At 45.9% G+C, this 24,814-nt stretch overlaps 2 long non-coding RNA genes across 3 annotated transcripts; one reads left to right on the top strand and one right to left on the bottom strand.

Annotated features, from left to right (window-relative positions):
* Window positions 1–6: 6 nt before the first annotated feature.
* Window positions 7–5,801, bottom strand: LOC143268258 (uncharacterized). The gene is made up of 2 exons (XR_013043961.1): window positions 5,665–5,801; window positions 7–165 (listed from the first exon to the last, which is right to left on the bottom strand). It is a non-coding gene; the product is annotated as an uncharacterized LOC143268258 (long non-coding RNA).
* A 1,512-nt stretch (window positions 5,802–7,313) lies between these two features.
* On the top strand, window positions 7,314–8,588 carry LOC143268257 (uncharacterized). Of its 2 annotated transcripts, XR_013043959.1 has the most exons (3): window positions 7,314–7,367; window positions 8,119–8,188; window positions 8,357–8,588. It is a non-coding gene; the product is annotated as an uncharacterized LOC143268257 (long non-coding RNA). The 2 variants fall into 2 exon arrangements; XR_013043958.1 differs by lacking the exon at window positions 7,314–7,367 and having other exon boundaries at window positions 8,049–8,188.
* The last annotated feature ends 16,226 nt before the right edge of the window (window positions 8,589–24,814 follow it).

Below are 24,814 nucleotides of genomic sequence, written 5' to 3'. Positions count from 1 at the left end.
CATATATTTACTTATTTACATAAATATTTATTTATATTGATGTTTTCTCTCTTGGTCCGTCTCCTTTTTCCTCATTTCAGCCCAGAAGTGGGGGCCGCTGCCCTCCTAGGAACCTAATGTTGAGTACGTTGAGTGGCGGCCTCCCTAAGCATTTAGTCTTCTAACCTGTAGGATAGGAACGGTGATGGCACTTAAAAGGCTTGTGAGAAGCTGTACAATGTAATTATGTCTCAGCTGCCTGGCAAGGCTATCCTATAATAGACGACCGTCCCTCCAAGGCCTACCCGACGTCCAGCTGTCCAGCCGCTGCCATGTGGGGCAGGCAACCGACTTTTGAAAGCGCATGCGTGGCGTGTGCCACCTAGGGTCGTCTCAAGCCCCTGGGCTCAAACCATCCTTCCAGTCTCTCGGTTCCTATGCTCTCAAAGGAAAGAAATCATCTGAGAGGCACAGTTTAAGCAGTAGTTTAGCAAAGCAAACACGCTCAAGAGAGAGGGGAGTGGGTCGTTCCAAAGGTGTCTCGGTTGAGGACTTGATTGCCATTTTATGAAAAGGAGGTGGGTAGCATAATTCATGGAGTAAGGCGTCCCTTTTCCCCTCCCATCCCTTTTCCCTCGTGGAGGACTAGTTTACCCTTTTAGGGTATTTCTTCTGATTTTCCTAGAAAAGCCCACAAGGTAGGAGCTGGAGGAGTGCAGATCCTTTGTGAATGCATACATGCATGTACATACATACATAAGAAAACACCCTGGAGCCTTGGTTTTTGATTAGCTGGGAGAGATATATGCAAGCTCAAGGACATTTAAACACATGGAGAATTTTGCTCATTAGGAGACACATACCAAATTACTGCTATTGCTCTCTTGAGCTGTGCTAATTGTGTGTTTTGTTTTCTTTTAACCTGACACAATCTGGGAAGAGGGAACCTCCACTGAGAAAATGTCGCCATAAGACTGGCTTGTAGGCAAGTGTGTGCAGCGTTTTCTTGATTAGCAAACAAACTAAAGGCTGGGCTTGATGGCACACTCGGGAGGCAGAGGCAGGTGGGTCATTGTGAGTTTAAGACCCACCTGGTCTACATGGTGAGTTCCAGGACACTCAAGGCTACCTGTCTCAATAAACCAAAAAATAAAAACCTAAGACAGTTGTTTCATATCTAGCTCCTTTTTGAGACTGTTCAAGCTCCCAGAAGTGATCTCTTGGCTCTCTGTTAAGAACATTGATGGCTCAGAGGTTAAGAGCACTGACTGCTCTTCCAGAGGTCCTGAGTTCAATTCCCAGCAACCACATGGTGGCTCACAACCATCTGTAACGAGATCTAGTGCCCTCTTCTGGCCTGCAGTCATACATGCTGTATACATAATAATAAATCTTAAAAAAAAAAAAAAAAAGAACATTGAAGTTTAACCAGGTGGTGATGGCGCACGCCTTTAATCCCAGCACTCAGGAGGCAGAGGCAGGCAAATCTCTGTGAGTAGGAGGCCAGTCTGGTTTACAGAGTGAGTTCCAGGACATCCAGAACTACACAGAGAAACCCTGTCTAGGAAAACTAAAAAGAAAGCAAATTGAAGTTTTATTTATAAAGTTGTGCCATGGTTTCACAATTTTCTCAAGCTGTACAAAGTTGGGAGCAGGGATTAAGCTGTCTTCTAGGACCCCCTTCTCCCAGATTCTCTCCTCAGGCTGCCTTCTACCCAAAATTCTTGTATCTGTTTCTAGAGTATCTGAGACTATATACAGTCACGTGTCTCTGTGCCCAGAACCACTGACCTTAAAAACACCCCCACCACCACCGGAGAAGGGGATGGATGAAAACAAGAGCTAATAAAAAATGTGACGCAAAGCTACACAGAGAAACCCTGTCTCGAAAAACCAAAAAAAAAAAAAAAAAAAAAAAAAAAAATGTGAATAGTGAATCAGTGTCTGTGTCCATTATTAGACTCTTAGGAGTCTCATAAGGCAATCTAATATTAGTAGAATTTGGATGGGAGAAACTGATGATGCCCAGATTCTTGAAAAGATGGCTTTGGTTGACCAGTTCAATAGAACAGAAAACTTGGGTCAAAGTAGAAGTATCTGAACATCATTGCCTTGAACAGACTAGTGAATACATTGCCTTTAACATGTTAGTAAAGTTGTAACGGGGCCAATAAAATGTCTCCGTAGGTAAGGGCAACTGTTGCCAAGCCTGATGACCTGAGTTCAACTCCCAGGACCCACACAGTGGAAGGAGATAATTGACTCCTGCCAGTTGTCTTCTTACCATACATACACATATGGACACCCATGCACACACACATGCACAACACACATGCATGTGCACATACAAGAAGTAAATACAATGTAATTTAAAAAATAATGGAATCACATGAAGTCAGAGGTCCCAGAGGGGGAAGGAATGTCAGAGAATCTTCTAATACGATCCTTCATAGACAGGTAAGAAATCTTTGGAACAGAACAAACATGGAGCTGAGGACAGTCAGTTTCTAGAACTGTAGTAAGGACACTCCATTACCCATCACTCTGGAGGCATTGAAAGGATCCAGGGGAATCAGAGATGTAGGCGATTTCCTCCTACAGGGAAGGAAATGAAGAAACAGGTCCTGAAAATCACCAGGAATATCTCCAACGTCAACTGCAAAAGACCATGGCATCAGATCTTGACAACTAACCATGATAATTCTGACAGGAGTATAATTAAAATAGTGTTGATATTTTTACTAGTTTGCCCAGCCAGCATCCACTTGGAAGTATGTCAAATAATATTTTGACGCGTGACCATATGTGAAAATGTTTGTCATAGCATTGCTAATAATAAAGTGTAAAGTTAGAGATGGTTTTTCCAACCCTAAGAGATTCGCTGTTATTGTAGATTCGCTGTCAATTGCTCATAGCAAAAGCAGTATTATGGCACAGATCTTACTTGTTTAAAAGAAGTATTCCTAACTCCTCAGACACTATTGATACTTGTTGGGTGAAGGATAATACTAAACTAAGTGCAGTAAGCTTGGCTCCATCCTCTCGTCTAATCACAGCCCTGGCTAGCACACCCCGAATCACCCTGGGCCATCCTTCCTTCTGTTACTGTGCTCCTGCCCTCTGCAGAGTACTGGGCACACCCCTCCCTTCTGATTTCCTGGATTTAATGCTCAGTAGCCACTTCTTCACAGAGAACAGTTCTTAACAACCAGGCCAGATCTCCTTCTTACAAGTGTGCATCTCCTCATAGCATTTATTCACTTCAAGTTTCACATCTATTTGTGTCATTACTTGATGGAGGCCTGACCTCCCCAACTCATCTGTAAATTCCATGAGACAAAAGCCCTGTGTATTTTTTGCTTATTATTACTTGTTCAGCAAAGACATGAAAGTTTTGAAGTAGTAGGTGGTCAGCAAACAGTTTAGTGAAGGAAGAATACAACAATATTAACAATATTATCTTGAGGCATTATACTTGTAATGCTGGTATCTCTCCTCACCCCCATTTCTGTTTCATGTAGCCCAGGCTGGCCTCAGACTCACTATGTGGCTACAGCTGGATTTGTACTCCTGGTCCTAGCTCAGCCTTTCCAAGCATCCGGTGTCTTTGTTTATCTATGTACCTGTCTAAGTCACTGTTCTATTACTGTAAAGAGACACCATGGCCACAACTCTTAGAAAGGAAAGCATTTAAATGGGGCTTGCTTACACTTTCAGAGGTTTAGTCTATTATCATCATGGTGGGGAGCATGGCAGCATGCAGGCAGACATGGTGCTGGAGGAGCTGAGAGTTCTACATTTTGATCCACAGGCAGCAAGGAGAGACACTAGACCTGGCTTGAGCATTTAAAACCCCAAAGCCCACCCCCCAGTGACACACTTCCTCCAACAAGACCACACCTACTCCAGCAAGGCCACACCTAATCCCTGTCAAGTATTGACACTCAGTAAGAACCAAGCATTCAAATATATGAATCTATGGGGGCCATTCCTATTCAAACCACCACAGTACCTACTGTGCGTTTTCTAATTGGTAGACATTATATATGTACTATATATGCTAGAAAAAGGTTCGACAAGTGACCATGTAGTTATTGATGAAACCAGCTGTTCGGCAGCATGCTCAGCTCTGTGGACAATAGCGTGGGCAGGAATACTTCTGCAGGGCTGTGAGCGATGCAGTCTTCTGAGCATCTCACTTATTAGAACTCATTTATTTCTCATAATAACACTACTCGGCTATCATCAGCTAGGGTTAGCATTGTCACCCTTATTTACAGATGAGGAATCTGAGGCCCAGAAAGGTGCTTGCCTGAAGAAGCCTGGTTAGACCTGGATTCAGATACAGGCAGCTGAATGCCAGTGCTGTGCTCTTAACCACTCACTTACCTGCTAGTCTCTTGTCCAGCTAGCATTAAAGCTTGCTGGAACGCATTGAGCAAATGAATGTTATTATATTTTTTTTTTCTTTAGAAACAGGGTCTCACTATATATATATATTTCTGCTGTCCTGGAACTTGCTATGTTGAGCAAGCTGACCCCAAATTTACAGAGATCAGGCTGCCTGTACCTCCTGAGTGCTGAGATTAAAGGCATGTGCCACCATACAGGGCTAGAGAATAAATTTAACTAATCTGTAATTCATCTGCAAATTAGCCAGTAATTTGCAGCATCCTGACAGTTAGCCAGCAGGCAGTGTTGAGGAGGCCTTCGTGCATTTACAGGCTCTAAGGGAAACAAATGGACCAGAGATTAATAACAAATGGACCAGAAATCAGCAGGAAATGAGGCTGTCAGAATCTACCAGTGGCTGATAACAGATCTAAAGAGATTTTTCTCTGTTCTGGTAAATAATGAGTGTCTGCAGGATTCAGCATGCTTTGCTGGGAAGCAGCATGTGTGAAATGGATTCTGACTGCTCATAATGGATGTAAGTAGAACATGAAATATCTCCCAGCTCTTGAAGCAACATAATAATCAGCACAGATTTGCTCACAGGAGTGGAAGGAGCATCACTTACCAAGGCACTTTGTGGAAAGTCTGCTTTCCCTGAGACAAAGCACCACCTGCTTTTGCACAGTGGATTTTCAGTGGTGTCATTTCCACTGCTGAGACCTTCCAGGAGATTCTTACCCTAAGCCTATGTTGGGTGACTTTTCCCAGGCAGACATGAACAAGTGGCTACTCGCCAGATAGGGTACCAATGACAGACCACAGTGATGATTCCACCAAGACCCAACTCAGTGAGTTTATGGGGCTTGCTTTACAGAGCCCGGGTGAGGAGATACAGGAGTGTAGATGATCCTAAAACAGTTATATTACCAAAAACAATGACTTCTGGAAAGCCCCCATAAGAATTACTTCCCCATAGCTGTCTAAATGAAGATCCCTTCCAGTTACTCTTCCATACTGTATGCACTCTGTGTATCACCTCCCAAGTTCATGTACATCTGGGGCAGATCTGCATATAGCTGGCAGGGGGCTGTGCGAGGGAGTGCCTGAGCCTCTGGTGAGGGTCTGAGGACTTCACCCTCCCCCTCATTCTACGAGAGGGTGCCAACAGGCCCAGTCCTGAAGGATGCTCACAAGTAGCCACAGCTGCTTCTGATGAAGATAAAAATGACTGCCATGCCAGGACGGTGATGGCCCTGGTACCTGATCTTATCTGTGGGGTCCATCACCTACCCTCCAACCCAGAGGAGTTCCAGATCATCTTTGACCTCCGATGCTGTTTTCCTTGCTCTTTCTGTTGCCTTGATTTCCTTTGTCTTTAATCAGCAAATGAAAATAGTTCAGTCCTTAGGGGTGAGCAGCGTCAGGAGGACAAAGACATCCCAGCGTGGGTCCTGGCCTCCAGGAGCTCTCTAGAGCAGACCTGATTCTAATTATGTATGGGATAGAACACATGATGGCAGTAAGTTCCTAGAGCTTCCACACTGCTCTGTTCCCTTTTATTTCTCTCGCTTTTATTCTCTCTTCTAAAAAACACAGTCCTGCCAGGCAGTGGTGGCATGTACCTCAATTTTATTTATTTATTTATTTATCATTCATTCACTCACTCACTCATTCATTCATTCATTTATTCATTCATTCATTCATTTAATTTTGGTTTTTCAAGACAGGGTTTCTTTGTATAGCCCTGGCTGTCCTGGAACTCACCCTGTAGACCAGACTGACTGGCCTCGAACTCACAGAGATCTGCCCGTCTCTGCCTCCTGAGTGCTGGGATTAGAATTATATACCACCATGTCTGGAAGTCTCTGTATTTTAATTCTTCATCTTTATTTCCATTTCTTTTCAACTCTCCCTCAAAATATCTCTCCCCAAATGGGGCCAGGGAACTGTGTTACTGTATTACCTTTGGTGGGTATTAGGGAAACCTAATGATTGTCAAGAAACCAACTTACACAGGGTTTTGGACACACCAGGACAGGCCCCCACCCCGCCTCCATGTCAACAATGGGACTCCCTTCCAGGCATCACACTTGGCTTTTTCACTCCCTGTTTCCTTGTGTTGCCTTTAGTGCTACTGATTTCACAGATGCTTGCATAATGCAAGACATTTTCATTGTGAAGAATTCTTCATAGAGCCCTTGAAGCTCATGTCCACATTCTGTTGGCAGACTGCACACTTGTCTGTTGTTGCTGTTAAGACAGAGTCTCAATCTGTAGCTCAGGCTGACCTAGGACTTGCATTCCTCATGTGTCTGCCTTCGAGTTCTGGGATGACAGGTGTGTAACAGTGCCTTGACTTGCAGATTGTATATCTAAAACCTGGCCAAGATGGCATTATCAGCACTTGGTGATATGCAGCCCCCTTAGAGGGGTTCTTGTTATCTCCTCTGTATGCTGGCAGCCGAGCATCTGGAACACTGGCTGAAGGATTTCACATGGTGCAGCTGCTCCTTTAATTTTTAGATTTATTTATTTGATGTGTATGAGTGGTTTGCCTGCATGTATATATGTGCACCATGTTTGTGCCTGGTGCCCTTGGAGGTCAGAAGGCAGCATTGGATCCCCTAAGACAGAAGTTACAGTCGTGAGCCATCATGTGGGTGCTAGGAACTGAACCCAGGTCGTTTGCAAGAGAAGCAAGTGCTTTTAACCAGTGAGTCATCTTCCCAGCCCCCTCCACACTTCAATTCAAACAAGTTGGGACTGTGATTCTTAGCAGGGCAAGGGAATCTCAGTTTCTTTAATCTTAAAGGAAATTATATTTCTCTTAATCACTCTTGCTTTCGCCTACTATGAATTTTGTTGGGTGATTTTTGCACACCAGGCACTATTTTCTAAAACCAACTTTTTTTTTTCCCTCACGACATTGTAGTCCAAATAACTATTAATATGTCGTTTTTACAGATGAGGAGAAAGGCATAAAGAGGTACTTGGTAAGTGACAGAGCTCAGATATAGCCAGGAAGACTGATGTCAAATCTCACCACTTTAACTGTAAGACAAATTCTTAGTTATTTGTTTTGGGTTGAGTTAGTATAAAGTGCTGAAATGCTTCTCATCGCCAGTGGTAGATATATGTACAATATGGCTACCTTAATATGAACAAGAGACAGTCATCTGGATTCGGGGTGCTGTGAAGCAGGAATGTGGCCAGCCCTCAGGAATCCCTGCCACCTAGATACAGGATAATCAGCATATTTAGCCCTTGGCATCTTTTTCCACCTAAACTTCCTTCTTCCCTCCCCTTGGCCTGCATCCTACTCTTTGTTACCCAGTCCTGCCATCCTATGGTGCATCAATGGCTCCCCTAGTAGAGCTTCATCTTTGAGCTCCGGTCTTAATTCACAGGAAAGGACTTTGATGGACCAGCAGGTGCCCCTGCCTAACAACCAGTGTGGCAAGAAGAGAGGCCAGTCTTCCTTGAGGGTGGATTTAGAGAGGCCCAGGGAGTTCCCAGGAGGGACTTGCAGAACATGTCTTCTGTTGGGCCGCCCAGCCTCCTCCTTTAGTAACAGCCTCTTCCTTCCTGGTTACAGGCACGATCTGGGTTATGCTGAGTTCTTCTTCTTATCTGTCGCCCACAGCAGGCAAGCCCAGAGCTAGGCAGACATCATGGCAGTCATTAAGTCAGTCCTTTCCACTTGCAAGTGATGACCAAAGGTTGACCAGCTGTTCTTCTCTCTAGCACTTGGTGTGAGGAGTTAACCCTGCCTAAAATTCAGGAGTTTCTGAAGCTGAGATCACATGAATTTTGAGTAAGTTCAATTCTGTTTTAAACGATAGTATTTGCTGGTAAGATACTGATTTTTTTAAAAATTGTAAACTAAAAGTTATAATTAGAAAATGAGAATAACTTAGAATATTAGAAAATACTGTCGATGCCATATGTTGAAGCTATTTTCTTTTCTTTTCTTCCTAAACAGCAAATGAAGGGACACCATTTCCAAACGGGCTGTTCAAATGAGTCATGAGATATTTATAGCTCTGCAGGGTGTCTCACCAACACCGCACTCTCATGTGGCAGAGCCAGAAAGTGCAGCAGCAGAAGATTCAACAAACGAATAATGAAATATCATAGGCCATGAGATATGGTTCTTTGTTTAGCGGTCAAGTTGACATTTTTGTCTTTAATAAGACACAGAGTTGAGACAGCAATTTGTTGATCTGCTTTGCAAATTAGAATGTTTAATGTGGCAGTTACTCTTGACTGTTGGGTAGGGGAAGTAACTCAGTCGAGTTCTGACACTTAAGCTTGAGGATCTGTCAGAGTTTGGAACCCTAGAGTCTATGCAAAAAAGCTGGATATACTGTGTGTCTAAAATGCAAGAACTAGGGTTAGGGATAGGAGCAGAAAGAGACAAGTGGATCCTGAAGTTCATTTCCCAACCAGAATTGCCATAGTGTGAGCTCCAGGGTCACCAAGAGCCCTTGTCTCGAAAAATTAGGTGGAGAATGAGACACCCAAGGTTGACCTCTAGCCTTTGTATGACCCCATACACATGTGTGCCTGCATGTACCACATGCACACATATACTAGAAGTAACCGCCTCCACCCCACACAAACTTGACTGTCAGCTTGATTGGATTGAGAGATGCCTAGATTAGCAAAGAACAACAAGGAGTGTGTCCATGAGGGTTTTATAAAGACCTGCCTTGAATATGAGTGGCACCGTCCAATAAGATGGGGGATTGGATGGAATAAGCAGGGTTTCGCAGGAGGAGGAAGCCAGACAGTGCAGGTATATACTTGGCTTCCTGCTCTTGTGATGTGAGCGCCACAGCTCTGTCGGAACCTCTGTGCCATCTAGGCCTGAAATCCCAATCTGAAAATAAAGCTTATCTTCCTTAGATGGTTTCAGGTTCTGTCACATGGATGAAATCTGACAATACCCAAGTACAAAGCTTACCCGGGACACAGCTTCCTCCAGGGATGAGGCCAATGATGGTTACTTATGTAGTCAAATTTAAAACAATTTTTTAAGTAATTTATTTTTATGTGCATTGAGGTTTTGCCTGCATATATGCCTGTGTGAGGGTCATACAGACAGTTATGAGCTGCCATGTGGGTGCTGGGAATTGAACCCAGCACTGAGATGTCTCTCCAGCCCTTAGTCCTGACCATTTTTTTAAATTTTAATTTAGCTGGATGTGGTAGCACATGCCTTTAATCCCAGCACTCGGCAGTGGTAGGCTGATCTCTGAGTTTGAGGCTAGTCTGGTCTACAGAGCAAGTTCCAGGACAGCGAGGAATACACAGAGAACTTTGTCTTGGGGAAATAAATTAATTAAAACAATCTTTTTCATACAATATATTTTGATCATATTCTTTCCCCTCTCCAACTACTCCCAGGTCCTCTTCACCTCCTTACATATCCAACTTCATGTTCTTTCTCTCTCTCAAAAAAATACACCAAAAATCAAATCAAACTATTTGGGGGGCTGGGGGGAGGGGAGGAAATTCAAATAAGACAAACAATATCAAAATAAAACAAAACAAAAAGCACACACACACAAAAAAAGCGTGGAGTCCTCTTTGTGTTGCCCAGCTAGCTACTCTAGAGCACGCAGCCTGCCCCGAAGTGTGCTTGAAATTCCTGTGACACTCCACTGGAGAAAAATGATTTTTCCTTTCCCAGCAAGTATCAATAAAACTTCCTGGCTAGGGGTGGGACCCTGTGTCTACTCCTCCTTCTCCAGGCTGGGGTTTGCCTGGTTTGAACCTGGGTAGATGTGCATTCGTGGGTGCAATCAGTTTCTGTGAGTTCGTGTGTATGGGCCCTGCTATGCCTGGAAGCACTTTCTCCCTGGAGTCATCCCCAACCTCTGGCTTTTGAATCTTTCCCTTTCTTCTTCCACAGAGATCACTGAGCCTTGGGGGGAGACATGGTAGAGACATCCTCTTTGGTCTGCTCCAAAGCCTCTCACTCTCTGCACATTGTCCAGCTGTGGGTCCCTTTGTACCATCTGCTGCAATGAGGAGTCTCTCTGATGAGAGCTGAGTATTGCTCTACCGCAATATTTCATCAGCATTTCGTCCCAAACTTCTTTCCAATAAGAGAAATTTTCTAGCCCTGTGCATACCTTAGTCTCTTGTCAAGCATCCCATAGCTAAAGAGTCCTTGGAAATTTCTACATGTCTTTCTTTTTTTAAAATTATTTTATGTGCACTGGTGTTTTTGCTTGCATGTGTGTCTGTGTGAAGGTGTCGGAATTCCTGGAGTTGTGATTACAGACAGTTGTGAGCTGCCATGTGGGTGCTGGGAATTGAACCCCAGTCCTCTGAAGAGTGGCCAGCGCCCTTAACTGCTGAGCCATCTCTCCAGCCCCCTTCACGTCTTTCTTAATTTTGTCAAAGTGTATAGGACAAGCGGCTTCTCCAGTAACTAAGGGGAAGTACAGACCTGGTTCCCCTGAAAGTGTGGGCAGTCCATCCCAGGGCAGAAGGGCCTAGCATGTTGTCCCAGCCTATTGTCTCTCCAACAGAACATTATACGTGGGGAAGTAGATGATGAAGAGAGATTTATTTGTCTTGTCAGAAGGTTTCTCTGGTCCTGCCCAGGCCTCACGGTCTGCGTTCCTCCTACTCTGTGGTCCCGTGGGTGCTTATAAAATAATCATTCAGAGGCTTAATATTAATTACAAATTGCATGACCTAAGGCAGGCTTCTTGATAGCTACTCTTATAACTTAAATTAACCCATTTAATCTGTGTTTCACCACATGTTCCATGGCTTTACCTGTGTCCCATTACATGTCCTCAGGTGGCTGGCTCGTGTCTCTTCCCTTCTGCCTTCCTCCTTCCTGTCTATCTGCTTGTATTTCCTGCCTTCCTCTAAGCTGCCTTGCCATAGGTCAATACAGCTTTATTTATCAACCAATCAGAGCAACACATATTCACAACATACAGATAGATATCCCACAGCATATTTGGCTTATGATTTTGTAGGCTGAACTATCCAAGATGGAGGGAAAGTGTCTGCCAAGGGTCTTCTGAGCTCACCGTAGTACAGCCAAAGATCCTCGTAGAGGGAAAGCTGTGAGAGGGAGGGAAAGGGTGGACTCACCTTTATTAGGGTCCACTCCCTCAATAACAGCACCAACCCACTCAGTGCAGGCAGGGTCCTCTTCCCACTGCCACACTGGTTATAAAGTTCCCAACACATGAACTCTGGGGACACATCCAAATCATAGCACCTGTGAAGCACAATAGGATCTCAGAAAATGTTTAACTGTCCTTTCCTGCAGGCTCAAGCAATCTAGCCCCACCCTTACAGAGTCCACTTTGAGGTAGAGATTAAGGAGGGGCTTCTGTAGTTCTTGCAGTCTACCTTTGAGATCTGTCAAGGGCCTTACTCTGCCCTAGACCTTGGAGGTAAACCACTAGCTCACAGTCTGCTAGGTGGAGTAACCACACCCTCTCAACTACGCAATCCCTCTCTTTTCCAGCCTCCCTCTCCTTCTCTCCCCCCTCCCTCCCTCCTCCCATTTTCTTAAATTCCCAAAGTTAAGGCTGTTCACCATTCTCCATTCTAGCCACTTCCTCAGTTAGGGGACTCTGTTTTAGAAAGGAGAAGAAGTGGCCTTTATGGTCTGGACAAGAAGTGGGTGGCGGGGAACTATCAGAAGACAATCAGCTCCTTGACTCTGGCTAGTGATTTCCAGGCCTTGAGCTGTAAGAATATATTTCTGAACTGTCAAGCAGGCTTAGCAGGTAAAGGGCCTGCCAAGCTTGGTTACCTGAGTTAAGTCCCCAGAACCCACCTGGTATAGGTAGGCTCCCCCTCCTTCACCTCTAGGGAGACTATCTCCACACTCACTACAAGGAGGGCCCAACTTGCCCCTCCAGCCCAGCCCAGGAGAAAATCAAATATTCTAAAGGAAATGCCCCCACCCCACCCCACCCAATGGCAACCCGGTGGTCTTTTCCTGGACTGTCTGGACTACCACTAGATCACTGACAAGATATGGTGCTGCATAGTTCTTGGGGCTTGGTGATAGAAGCCTTATAGTTCTGCCCGTGCATCCTGGAAGAAGCCATCTTGTTATTAAGTGGCACAATGTTATTCATTAAGCAGTGCTGTTTACCGTTAGAGAAAAGCCACGTGGTACAATAAAGCCCAGTATAAGAGTTTGTTAGGGGAAGGGACCAGAAGGGGGTGCTTAGGCCTTTGGAAAGGTCGTGCAAGAGGAGAGAGGAGGGATAGATGGAACCCGCTTTTTATAGGTTTCCCCTGCACATGCGCATATGGGCTTACCTAGCTACACCACTTTTGCATGCACATAGATTGCATGATCACACTACACACAAATTACATGGGACATAAGGCCCTGGGATGGCTCTTGCTTGGCTACTGGACAGCACATGTGTGGTCATGTAGCTGAGGGAGTAGCTAAGAATGCTAACACATCTGCCTGTGAGGAAGCTGCCTGTAACACAGCTGACTATAAGGAAGCCCAAGACAGACTCCTGTTGGAGCTGATGAGAGGAGGGAAGAGGGATGCTTGGTCAGTGGTCCTCAGTTGTTACCATGACAGCTGAGGCCTCAGACTCGAGAGTGAAGAACCTTAAGGAAGCTTTGGATGACCCAGCCCTGGCAGCCATCAACTATAACTTCATGAGAACTCTCCAGATAAAAGCACTCAGCTGAGCCCAGTCAGGTACAGAAGTATGAGAGTAAGAAATTGTGGGTTTATGTTTTGGGGTGCTATCCAAACAAAATTGAGGTCCTCTCAAGGAGGAAGAGGCAGGAGACCACCACCGCCTGTGTATGCTGCCCATTGCGTTCCCTGTGTGCTTCTGAGAGAATGCACACAGACCCCCAGTGTGGAGAGGACTGTCCAAGTGCAGGTCAGAGCAATGCCAGGTCATTCAGCTGTAAGCATTTCATATTTTTTAGAGTATGATTTTTTTTTTCCAGCACAGAGATGAACCTATTTATTTTGAGAGATGATTGGGATGAAGACTGTTTGTCTTTCAAGTTACTGGCAAGATAGCTCCATGGGTAAACACATTTGCCACTAAGCCTGAGGACCTGAGTTTGATCCCCAGGACCCACATAGTGGAAGGAATGGAAGGAGAGAACCGACTCCCACAATCTGCCCTCCGATCTCCACACATATGTTGTGGCACTTGTGTGCACATGCAAGCATGTACATGTGTGTGCACAAACAGACCAAAAAAATAAATGTAGCTTTTTAAAGAAATGAAAACTCAGAGGCTATGGATATAGCTCAGCTGGTAGACTGCTTGCCTAGCATGCCCAAGGCCCTGGGTTTGACTCCTAACACTATCTAAAACAGACACGGTGGCACACATCTATAATCCTAGCACTGGTGAGGTGGAAGCAGGAAGATCAGAAGTTCAAGGTAATTCTTGGGTACATGGCAAGTTCATGGCCAGCCTGGACTACATAAGACCCCAGCCTGATGGCCGGGGCTATAATTCAGTGGCAGAGTACTTATCTGTCATGTACAAGACCCTGTTTGGCCATCTTTGCCAACATCTATAGAAATTAGTGCCCACATTTATTGCTGTAGTACAGAATCGGGAGGAGAGCAGACTTTTAGAAGACTTTGATCTCCTTGAACCATTTCTTAGGTCTATGTTTGATTCTGCAGAGTGAGGATCTAACACCCAGCCAGACCCGGGGTGATCTCTCTCACATCAACATACATTGAAGACTATGTTAGTTATTTCTCTGTCGTTATAATAAAATACTGTGGCCATGGCAACTTAAGGAAAGAAGCCTCCTTTTGGCTGACAGTTCAAGGGCAAAGTCCATTATGGAGGGGGAGTGGTGGTGACAGGAGTGTGAGGTGACTGTCACATTGACTCCACAATCAATACACAGAGAGAAATAAATGCTGGCGCTTGTTCGGTTGGAACCTCTGGCTCACCCCTGCATGATTCCTGTCTCTTTCTCTCTTCAAACCCCACCCACTCAGAGTCTCCAAACAAAGGAAAGGTACCAAAAGCCCCGTTCTGAATTCTTGGCCTCCCCGAAGTTGCCAGCTGCCCAGGTCCCTGCCTAAAGCACTCAACCTTTGACTGGACTTGGGCACAAACCCAGCTTGTGGTGGACACATCATCACCCCTGACCTGCAACCTATAAAGTCTCCCTGCTTTAGCTGGGAAGGGAGGTGGCATGGCTACTCCGACCTCGACCTCTGGGACTGGGGAATCCGCCTGGGAGTCGCTTTGCTCAAATAAACCTGTTGTTATACTTTTTCAGTTCTGCTTGACCTGGCTTACTGTGTAGGTGGAGAAACCTATTAGGGGAAGAGGGGGGCAGAAAACCTGTTAGTGCTTGCTAGCTTTCTCCTTTTTAGGCTGTCCAAGATCCCAGCCCAGGGAATGGTATCAACCACTTTCAGGCTGGGTCTTCCCACCTCCATTAATGGAATCAAAACAATCCTCATGAGGAAGCCCGGAGGTTAGCCTATCTAGATAATTCTTCACAGGTGTGCCCACAGCCTTGCGTCCTAGGTGACTGACAATATTAATGATCACAGGGCCCAAAATTTCAGCGCAGAGGCCAGAATTTGCCTACTATCTCCAAAAACCACCAAGGAAGCCTTGTCTCGAACACGCCTCCCCAGGAAACAAGCACACCGATACAGGAAGCACTCACACCCACGCAGCTCTTTGCATACAATTCAGCCGGAGTCACTCTGGAACCCAGTGTGTCGGCCACAGTGTCTTCTTGATTCCCCCAGCTGAGGGCCATGTTGTCTTCCTGAAAAAACACCAACCTCAGCACGAAGGAGAAAGAGGCTGGAAAGGTTTCTTCTCCTCAGCTAGAACTTTCTCTTTTCAGTTAAGGAAAGCTATCCATATGCATCTCACCAAAGCTGACTTTCTGGGAAATAACCAATATAACCAAAGCTATGCCCTACAGATTGAGCCATGTCCCTCCTGACTCTCGTGCAGAAGTCCTAGGCGTGTTATAACTGTATCGGAGGTAGGACTGAAGTTTGTAGCCACTAATAGGTTACAAACGATTTTGGACCCGAGTTAGAAGCATTTGCAGTTACAATTCACTCTGCGTAACAAGGAGTACTCTGGTGCTGTCTGGGAGCTTATTGTATGTTACCTTCTCTTACCACATACCCAAGGCCAAGCAGAGGAATTTGAGCGGAACCATGGCGACTCTTTCTACATGCAGTCACTGGGAGTCGACAGTTAACAGCTCAGGGGAGACACGGTGGAGGACAGGGTCTGGTGGACTCAGGGCCGTCGCTTTCGGCTTTTTGTTTTGTCGCTGCCTAGAGTCTGATGCCAAGATGCACAACAAAATAAATGTCAACAAAATGTGTTTTGCAGCCAGCAAAGAGCAAAGGTGCCCTAAATTTAGCATTCTGACTTCATTAAAAAAATTTTTTTATTCCGGCACATAGAACATGCTGTGAAAAAGAAATCACAGAATGACATAAAACAACCTCTCTGTCATCTGGGAGGCTATATTTAGAGTCATCTCTAAATGTTTCCGCGCCACTGGGACTGTGGGAAAGATTTTCCTTTTCATTATGCAACATTATGAACAAAAATGTAAGACAGCTAGTTTTAATATTTTTTGTTAACACCATATTGTTGAATGGTGCGGTGCCAGCAGCAGGGGAGAGCGGGCACAAACCCTGCTGCCCATATGCTCTAGGATGACAATAATAGCATGAGTGGAAACAAGAGCCTGAGGAGCCGACAAGGTCCGAGCTCTGGGCGGGGGAGGGGGTTCAGTGTGAAAAGTACTTGGAACACAAGCATTAGGACCTGAGTTAGGCTCTGCAGAACCCACATAAGAGCTGGGTGTGATGCGTGTGCCCGTGATGCGTGTGCCCGTAACGCCAGTGCTGGAAGTGAGAGGGGAACAGGTAGATTCCATGCACTCGATGACCACTGAATGTAGCAGAAACAGCGAGGTTCAGATGCAGTCAGGAACCCTGTCTCCAAAAATATGGTGGATTGAGATTAGAGAAAGACTTCAAAGTTGACCTCTCCCCTCCCCATGTGGACACATAGGTGATTGAGTACAAATGCACACACACACACACACACACACACACACAGAGAGAGAGAGAGAGAGAGAGAGAGAGAGAGAGAGAGAGAGAGAGAGAGAGAGAGAGAGTCTGATACACAGTCTGGATTCTGAAACAGAATTACAAGATGGCTCAGTGACCCTTGGACATAAGGCTAGTGCTCGCAGGTGTGGACCCTATGAGGCTTTGGAGGCAGGAATCACAGAGAAAGTCTCTAGAACCTTCTAGACACAATGCTGAGAGCCACTCGGTAGTGCTCCAATTCTTAACTTAGGGATTACTTCCTCCAGTCTTCCCATGCAGGATTCTGAGGTGTATTTATTTATCACCCTTCTCACAAATGGCAGTCTGAGAGGGAAGCATGCTTCAGTAATGCCAAGGTGGGGTCTGAAGCCCAAGTCTGGCTTTCATTCCCTCACTTTACCTGCTAGCCTGCTTTACCTCAAGTAGGGACCATGCATCTAATCCTTTCAGGAGCTTTTTTTTTTTTTTTTTTTTTTTTTTTTTTTTTTTTAAACAAATGAAATGACATGCCCAGGTGTCCCAGAAGGATATAGAATACTTTCTGAAATTCAGCTTCCCAGGTACCACCTAGACCAAGAGAATCAACTCCTTGTCAATCATCCTGGCAGGGCCTAGAAGCCTGCGTTTAAATAGGTTCTTTATGTGTACACAGAAGAGGGCGCCAGATCTCATCACAGATGGTTGTGAGCCACCATGTGGGTGCTAGGAATTGAACTCAGGACCTCTGGAAGAGCAGTCGGTGCTCTTAACCTCTGAGCCATCTCTCCAGCCCTAGGTTCTTTATGTGAAGCCAAGTTGGAGTGGTCTTTTCTTAGCACTGGGATCGAACTCAGAGCCTCACGCACAAGCAAGAACTCTACCACCTAGCTGTACCCCCAGCCCCATTTTAGATGCTTTTTACTTTGAGGCAGGGTCTCAACTAAGTTGCCCAGGTTGCCTTTGAACTTCCTCTGTAGCCCAGGCAGGCCTTGAGTTTACATCCTCCTGCCTCAGCCTCCTGGCAGCTGGGGTTCTAGCCATGTACCAACACACCCAGCTAAGCGTCGTTCTTTTGAAGGAATTCAGAGGAAGCCCAGAAGATAGAGTAGCTGCCCGCACGCTTCCCAGATGGGCTGGAGAGAGGAGCCCACGCAGAACAAATACAAACCTTTGCGCAGCAGCAAATTGTGAAACCCCAGTGTGGCTTCCACCTGGCGCTCAGTGTACTTTTGGGCTCTGCTGCTTTGTGATCAGGTGGTATTTACTTGAGGAATAAAATCTTCATATTAACATAAGCAAAACATAATTTTAAAAAATCTGTTATAAAAACCATTCTGCTTTCTAAGCCAAATCTAAATGACTTTGGGGAACGGCATGCCAGGAATTCTACTTTGTTAGCTCATGTAGTTACAAATGACTGCCATGCCAATTGCTGGCACTGTCTATTTTCCTTAACTGTTTGGACACTTGTCCTCTACATCCCCCCCCTTCCCCATACTCTCAATATATGTATAGTTTGAGAGCTGCCGTCAGAGATGATGTTACTCATCATTATAACATGGTGTTTGCTTTTCTCCACTTACAAAACTCTTCCCCTCCACGAATTCTCTGCACTTCTCAATGAGCTCTGGGTTGCAGGCTAGCTCTCACATCGCTATTACTAACCAGGCTTCCCAGCCCGCGGAACTCTGGCTGAGTATGAACAATGAGAAGAATCAGAGATGGATAAGAGGACAGAAGAGTAGCTAACATAACTTTAACCTGCATCTCTTCTGCCTCCCTGCAGGTTTTGATTTCCTCTAGTGCTGTAGATCTTCCCCGACTCCAGCTAACTGGGTACCACATACCCATCAGACCCAAGAAAAATGGAGACTTTGTGTCCCTGTCTCCAAGTGCCTTAGCATCCATGGCTGGGTCTTCAACTCTGCCTGCCTGTTTCTCCTTCTCCCTCTCCCTCTTCCCTTCTCTCTACCTCTTCCCTGCAACTACATAGTGAGAAGAAAGCAAGTCCTACGGGAAAATGACTCCTAGGTGTTGTAGCTACAACCCAGGCCACCCCAGGTCTCAGCTGCCAGACATCATCATCCCATGAGATTCTGGAATCTTGTAGATGAGTGGCCGTGCTGGTGTCTGCAGCCCCATTCTCCCAGAGGAGAGTGAAGCTGAATGAGAACAAAGCACGTTATTATTAAAAACTGCCAAGCTGTGGGCAGCTCATTACTGGCACCGGATGACTGCAACAAAGGCTGTATAGCCAGACCTGCATCTTTGAAACTGGCCTGCAGGTGGCCCCATGCTCATCAGCACCAGGAAGATGATTTGGAGACAACAGAAACATTCCTTCTAAGGAAAGTAAAGAACGTAATATTTTGACCCAAAATCTTGTACCTAGCACATAGTATAAATGTATATGTGTGTGTATTCATATATATTTTTTTTTCATGGAAAAAAAAGCCACTTGGGATGGCAAATGGTACCCAAGGAGTAGACATTAGCAAGAATAATCACGGGGAAGGGGTGGATTGATGCCTTTAAGGCTCCCAGTGGGTTCAAAGCCTGCGTAAGTGGGTGTTGCAAGTTTGGATCTGAGCTTTTTTGCTGTTTAATAGCAAATGGAGCCAGGAGATAGCTTAATAGTGCATCTATATGTAGGAGGGAGAAAAGGTGGATTTAAAAGCTGGTTGTGAACGTTTTCAGAGAGAATGCTGTCTCCTTGTAACAGGACAGTGTAAGGACCATAGCTGTTGTGAAGTAACAACCCTAAGGTATGTTTTTTGCAAGGATGGGTTTTGGGTAGGTTGGGGGTGGGGGATGGGGACTGGAGAAAGATTTCTGGTCTGCCAGCTGACTGAAGAATTTTCATAACAAAGATGGGTAATAGTAGCCAGGAAGTAGTGGTGCACACCTTCAATTCCAGCACTTGGGAGGCAGAGGCAGGCAGATCTCTGTGAGTTTGAGGCCAGCCTGGGCTACAGAGTGAGTTCCAGGGCAGCCAGAGTTACACAGAAAAACCCTGTCTCATAAAACAAACAAACAAACAGACAGACAGATGGATTACAGTTATTTGTACATAGTTGGCTGTGTAGTTTGGAATAGCAATCACTCATTGCCCCAAACTCCCAGTGACGTCTGCTTTCCCAGCCTTCTCTTGGTGGCAGCCGGGGAGTGAAGGAAACAGACAGGGACAGGGGCTGGCATGAGGCAGAAGAGGGTCAGAAGACCAGAGTTAGGGAAGAGGTGTGGATGTGGAATTGGAAACCAGTCTCTCTAGGTAGCCCTGGCTGTCCTGGATCTAGCAATGTAGACCAGGCTGGCTTGAACTCTACAGAGATCCAACTGCTTCTGTTTCCTGAGTGCTGGACTTAAAGGCATGTGCCACCACACCTGACTCCTTTAGCATTTTTGATAGTTGATCTGATAGCAACAAACCTACTTTTTTTTCTATGAAAATGTCTTTACTTCACCTTTATTTCTGGAGAATTCGGAGTTGGCTTCTTCATATTTTCTTTTTCCTTGCTGAGATTTCCTACCTCTTTCGCTAATTTCAAAAGTATTTTCTTTTAAACTTTAAAAATTACATTTGTTGCCAGGCAGTGGTAGTGCACGCCTTTAATCCTAGACCTTGGGAGGCAGAGGCAGGCCGATCTCTATGAGTTCGGAGCCAGCCTGTTCTACAAAGTGAGTTCCAGTACACAGAGAAAACCTGTTCCAAAAAAAACCAAAAATAAATAAAATTACATTTGATTATTTATGTATGTGTGCATGTGTGTCAGAGGACTAAGTGTCTTTTCAGCATTAGGTTTCAGGGGATGGAACTCAGGTGGTCAGCCTTGGCAGCAAGCCTCTTTAGCCAGTGACCTATCTCACCAGCCCAGGAGTGTCCCTTTATGTCTTTGCTGTCACTTGACTATGACCTCCAGGTCATGTGCAGGGAACTTCATCCTCAGTGGAGCACTGTGGAGAGGTGAGTCCTCGAAGAGACAGAGCCCTCATAAGGAGATTTGTGTCTTTCTCAAGGGAGCACGTTGGTTACCTAGCTATCAAGGAAGTGGGTTTCTAATAAAAGTCGCTTTCAGGGTCCTTGCCTCTCTCCGGTGTGTATTCTTTCACCATGTCCTGATTTCTGCCATGTTCTGGGGCAGCAAGAAAGTCCTTGGCCCTCCTTGGCCTTCCTCAATCTTGGATTTCCCAAACTCCAGAACCATGAGCCAAATAAACTTCTGTATCAAGTGTGTCACGGCAGCATGAGAAGGCAGAGAAACCCCTGGACTGTAGCAGTGGCTGCACTGACGTCTCTGCTAATTCCAGCCTCTGGAACAGGCTTGGCACCCTGGCCGTTCCTCTGGGGTTGTGCAGAGCTTTATGTCTCAGTCACTGTTCTACTGCTGTGAAGAGACACCATGACCAACGCAAATCCTATAAAAGAAAGCATTTAGCCAGGGGCTTTCTTACAGTTTCAGAGGTTTAGTTCATTATCAACATGTCGGGGAGCATGGCTGAATCCCTGGTGCTGGTAGCTGAGAACTATGCGATAAGTTTTGGATCCCCAGGTATTGGGTATCCTCTGCCACCGATTTAATAAGCCAATCAAGCCGAATTAATAAATCCAGGCTTTAATGTGTAATGTGAAAGATACCCAATAACTGGGGATCTAAAATTTATCATTATGTCCTGATCCATTGGCGCAGAGAGAGAGAGAGAGACAGAGACAGAGACAGAGAGAGAGAGAGAAACAGTGGGCTTTTGAAAACCTCAAAATGCACCCCCAGTGACACACTTCTTCCAACAAACTCACACCTCCTAATCCTTCTAACCTATCCAAGAGATCTTCACCCTGGTGACTAAGCATTCAAATATAGGAACCTATGAGGGGTCCGTTCTTATTCAAACCACCACACTTTAAGTATTTTTATTTTTCCCTGGACATGATGAAATTCTGAATTTTAGTATGTTCCCCTGAAGTACATTACACTTCTAAAAAAAAAAAATCATCTTAGTTGAATTCTGTCTCTCTGGGGAAAAATACTTGTCCAAAGTCACATAGCTAATAGGTAAATTCAGATGATTAATTATATTTTTATTATTAGTGGTGGTGGTATTGAGATTGGGTCTCACTAGGTCGTCCTGGGTGGCCTCAAACTTGCAACGTTCTTCCCACCTCTGCCCCTTGACAGGATTACAGGCATGTGTCAACAACTTATGCATGGCCTAAGTTATGCAAAGATAGCCTACTCCTCTAAATTCTTATAAAATTTAATAAATTCTATAACATCTAACTTAGCAAATATTGCTGTCTCAGCTTCCATGTAGTTCTTTTTGAAATGAAGCCAGAATTTGAGCTCAGTCTGTGGTGGATTTTATTTACCATCTTTCTTTGCTTGCTCTGGGCTTATGTCTTATGGATTCAAGGTGGTAGCACCTCATTCAAGCTTTGGAAGCATGGCACCTCCTCACCCCTCAACTCCACAAAGTGAGTCCTCAGGTAAGAGGGAGCAGGACAAGGTTAGTTGGGGAAAAATACAGGATCTCTAATCAAAATCCAGGCAGAAAACTACAACCCATGCCTCGGTGATAAGCTTTCACTAGAGACTGTTTGATGTTTAGATGATCAAATTGAATTGGGCATCTTATACCATTGTTTCTAAACTTGCCGACCTTTTGACCACGGAGTCCTATGATGTAGAACGGTTTGGGCCTATGTCTGTGTCCCTCCCAGAAGCTTTAGTGAAGGTCCAGGATGCGTGTCCTGGGTCAAGTGCCAGGGAGAGTGTGGAGAAGACACTCATGCAGGCTCCCATGTTCTCCCTCTTCTGTCACTACCTCCCACAGTCCACTCTCACAAACACCTTCTTTCCTCTTTAGACTACCAGCTAGCATCCCGGTTCAGATCTATCTGAGTAATGGGCCTTTCTCGTGACCGCATGGATCCTACAGCTCTCTGCAAATCTGGAGGCTGGCTCCTATAGGACCCCCAGTGCCGCCAACACCCCCTGGCATCCCCTCCTGCTCCTATCCATCTCCCTTACTTCTCCACCTTCCATGATACTGCGTTAGGGCCTATGCACCTCCTTCCATCCAGAACGCTCTTTCCTGGGTCTTCCATGCTGGCTTTTCTCAAGAGACAGAACATATCCAAAGGGAGTGCCCCTCTTCAGAGATGTCTGAGCATCCAGAAATCTCAGCCTGTAGCAGGAGGGGTCAGTGTTCTGGGGGCAGGCTTAGTACTGAAACATTGTCCTATGGTGCTATTGGCAAGCGGAGCAGACACATTGGTGCCTCCTGTATATCACAAATGGCTTTCCCATGTGCCTTCAGGCTGGAAGGCTCTTGCCTGGCTTTTGGAGCTAGCGTTCTGCTTAGACCAGGGGAGCCGAGGATTAGTCAGCTTCCAGAGGCACCCCTTATCATGACTCTCTTTAGATGGGGTAACAGGTATTTTGCCCCATGCTGCTGTCCACCAGTCAAGCCCAGCTGTCCCCAGCAGTCACCTACTCATGAGGGCATTCTTTCCTTCCTCACCTCAGGTCTCTGCCTTCTACTGAATACCTCCTTGCCCTTGAATCTGCCTTACTGTCTGAACCCAAACTAATGAGACAAGTACAGATTTCCTGGCCTCAAATTGGTGACCCTGACAACTGTAATTACTTCTTCCTCCTCCTCTGCCACCTCCTCCTCTTCTTGTGTGTGTGCATACTTGAGTGTGTGTATATTGCATGTATGTACATGTGAGTATGGACATATGCATGCCGCAGAGTGTGTGTGGTGGTTAGAGGACAACTTTTGGGAGTTGGTTCTCACCTTCAACGTAGTCGAGGCATGGCCTTCCTTGTTTCTGCTGCTGTGATGCACCCCCCCCCCCCCCACTTTCTGGCCCCTGAGTTTCCAGGCAATCCTCCTGTATCTATCCTCCTTCCACCTCTCAGTGGGAGTACTGGGCTTGCAGATGCACAGCTGCATCCAGCTTGTTTTTGAGACAGGGTTTCTCTGTGTAGCCCCGACTCTCCTGGAACTCGCTTTGTAGACCAGGCTGGCCTTGAACTCAGAGATCCACCTGCTTCAGCTTCCTGAGTGCTGGGATTAAAGGTGTGCGCCACCACCGCAGGTAATGCATCCAGCTTTTTACATGAGTTCTGGGGATCCAACTCAGGTTGTAGGCTTGCTGAAGACTATTTATTCTCAGGAAACACAAACTAAGGTATTGAAACCCCTTCAGTCTGACCCACATTCATGGCCTGCCCCCATGGTCTCCTCAGGTCCAGCACAACTGTGGTTGAATGGAAGATGGAGAACATGAACCATTCACATCAAGTCTAAGATCACTTGAATGTAGGACCAATGAGGAGGTCATCTGTGAGCTGAGAGAGAAATGATCAGCTTGGAGCAGTCACTTACTAGAGCATAACCAGACACAGCCTGTCAGTAGCCGGACTCCATGTGCCTGTGTGAATCCCTGAGCAGAGCAGAGTAGTTTTCTCAGAATGGGGCCTTGCGGGGTAAATGTGAGGGTAAGACCAGATATTTGCATCATAAAGGGTCTCTCTGTTGGAGTGAAGGCCGAGAGTGAGCTGATTGCCTCTTAGAAAGCTTCTGGGTCTTTCCGTAGCTGGGTCTCCATGGAAATTAGTTTGCAGAAAGGAGCTATTTTAAGGACAAGCAAAGACAGACCTGGTAGGCTGGGTTAGGGAAGGTATCTGTGGGAGAGAGCTGTGCTCAGTGACTCCCTCATTTCCCTCATTTCTGTGGTTAGAAAGCCACAGGAAAGCGACAGAAGTGCTGGACGGAGGAGGAGTAAAAACGGCTGCCCAGCTAGTCCCACCGGTGGCCTGGCAGGGCAGCCACCGCTATCTGGATCCCTTGCGTGGTGATTAGAGGCGGACTCACTCATGCCAGAGACCATAATCTTGGTAACAGGAAATCTGGGCTTTGACCAGCTTCATATAGTCACGCAAAGGAGCGCAGATTTGCTTCTTGAAAGACAAAGTGACTGTTGATCTACATTTTCAGCCATGATGGGTCATCTTAGGGGTGGGGCAGTTTGTGCACAAAGCTTGTTTAACCTCTTACGGAGCTCAGTGAAGGAAACCGAGGTGACAGGGGCCACTGCCTGACTTCCCATTCCTCAGCCACACAAGGGACAACTTATAGGCTGGAGGGAGGGGGTAAGACAGACTTGCTAGAAAAAGAGGCAGCTTGAGTGGGTTCTGGGTGACAGTGGTGGCCCAGAGCCCACAGAAGGTGGTCAGGGAGCTCAGAGGTGTGAACAGGACTGAGAGAGGCTGGGAGGACAAGAATGAAGCTTCAACTGTAGTGTTTCCAGTTGAGCATCAGGGGGCCCCAGCTGACCAC

Source organism: Peromyscus maniculatus, chromosome 13 (assembly GCF_049852395.1).
Source record: "Peromyscus maniculatus bairdii isolate BWxNUB_F1_BW_parent chromosome 13, HU_Pman_BW_mat_3.1, whole genome shotgun sequence".
NCBI lineage: Eukaryota > Metazoa > Chordata > Mammalia > Rodentia > Cricetidae > Peromyscus > Peromyscus maniculatus.
Note: the sequence above shows the minus strand (reverse complement) of the source record. Positions and strands in the feature narration are given on the sequence as shown.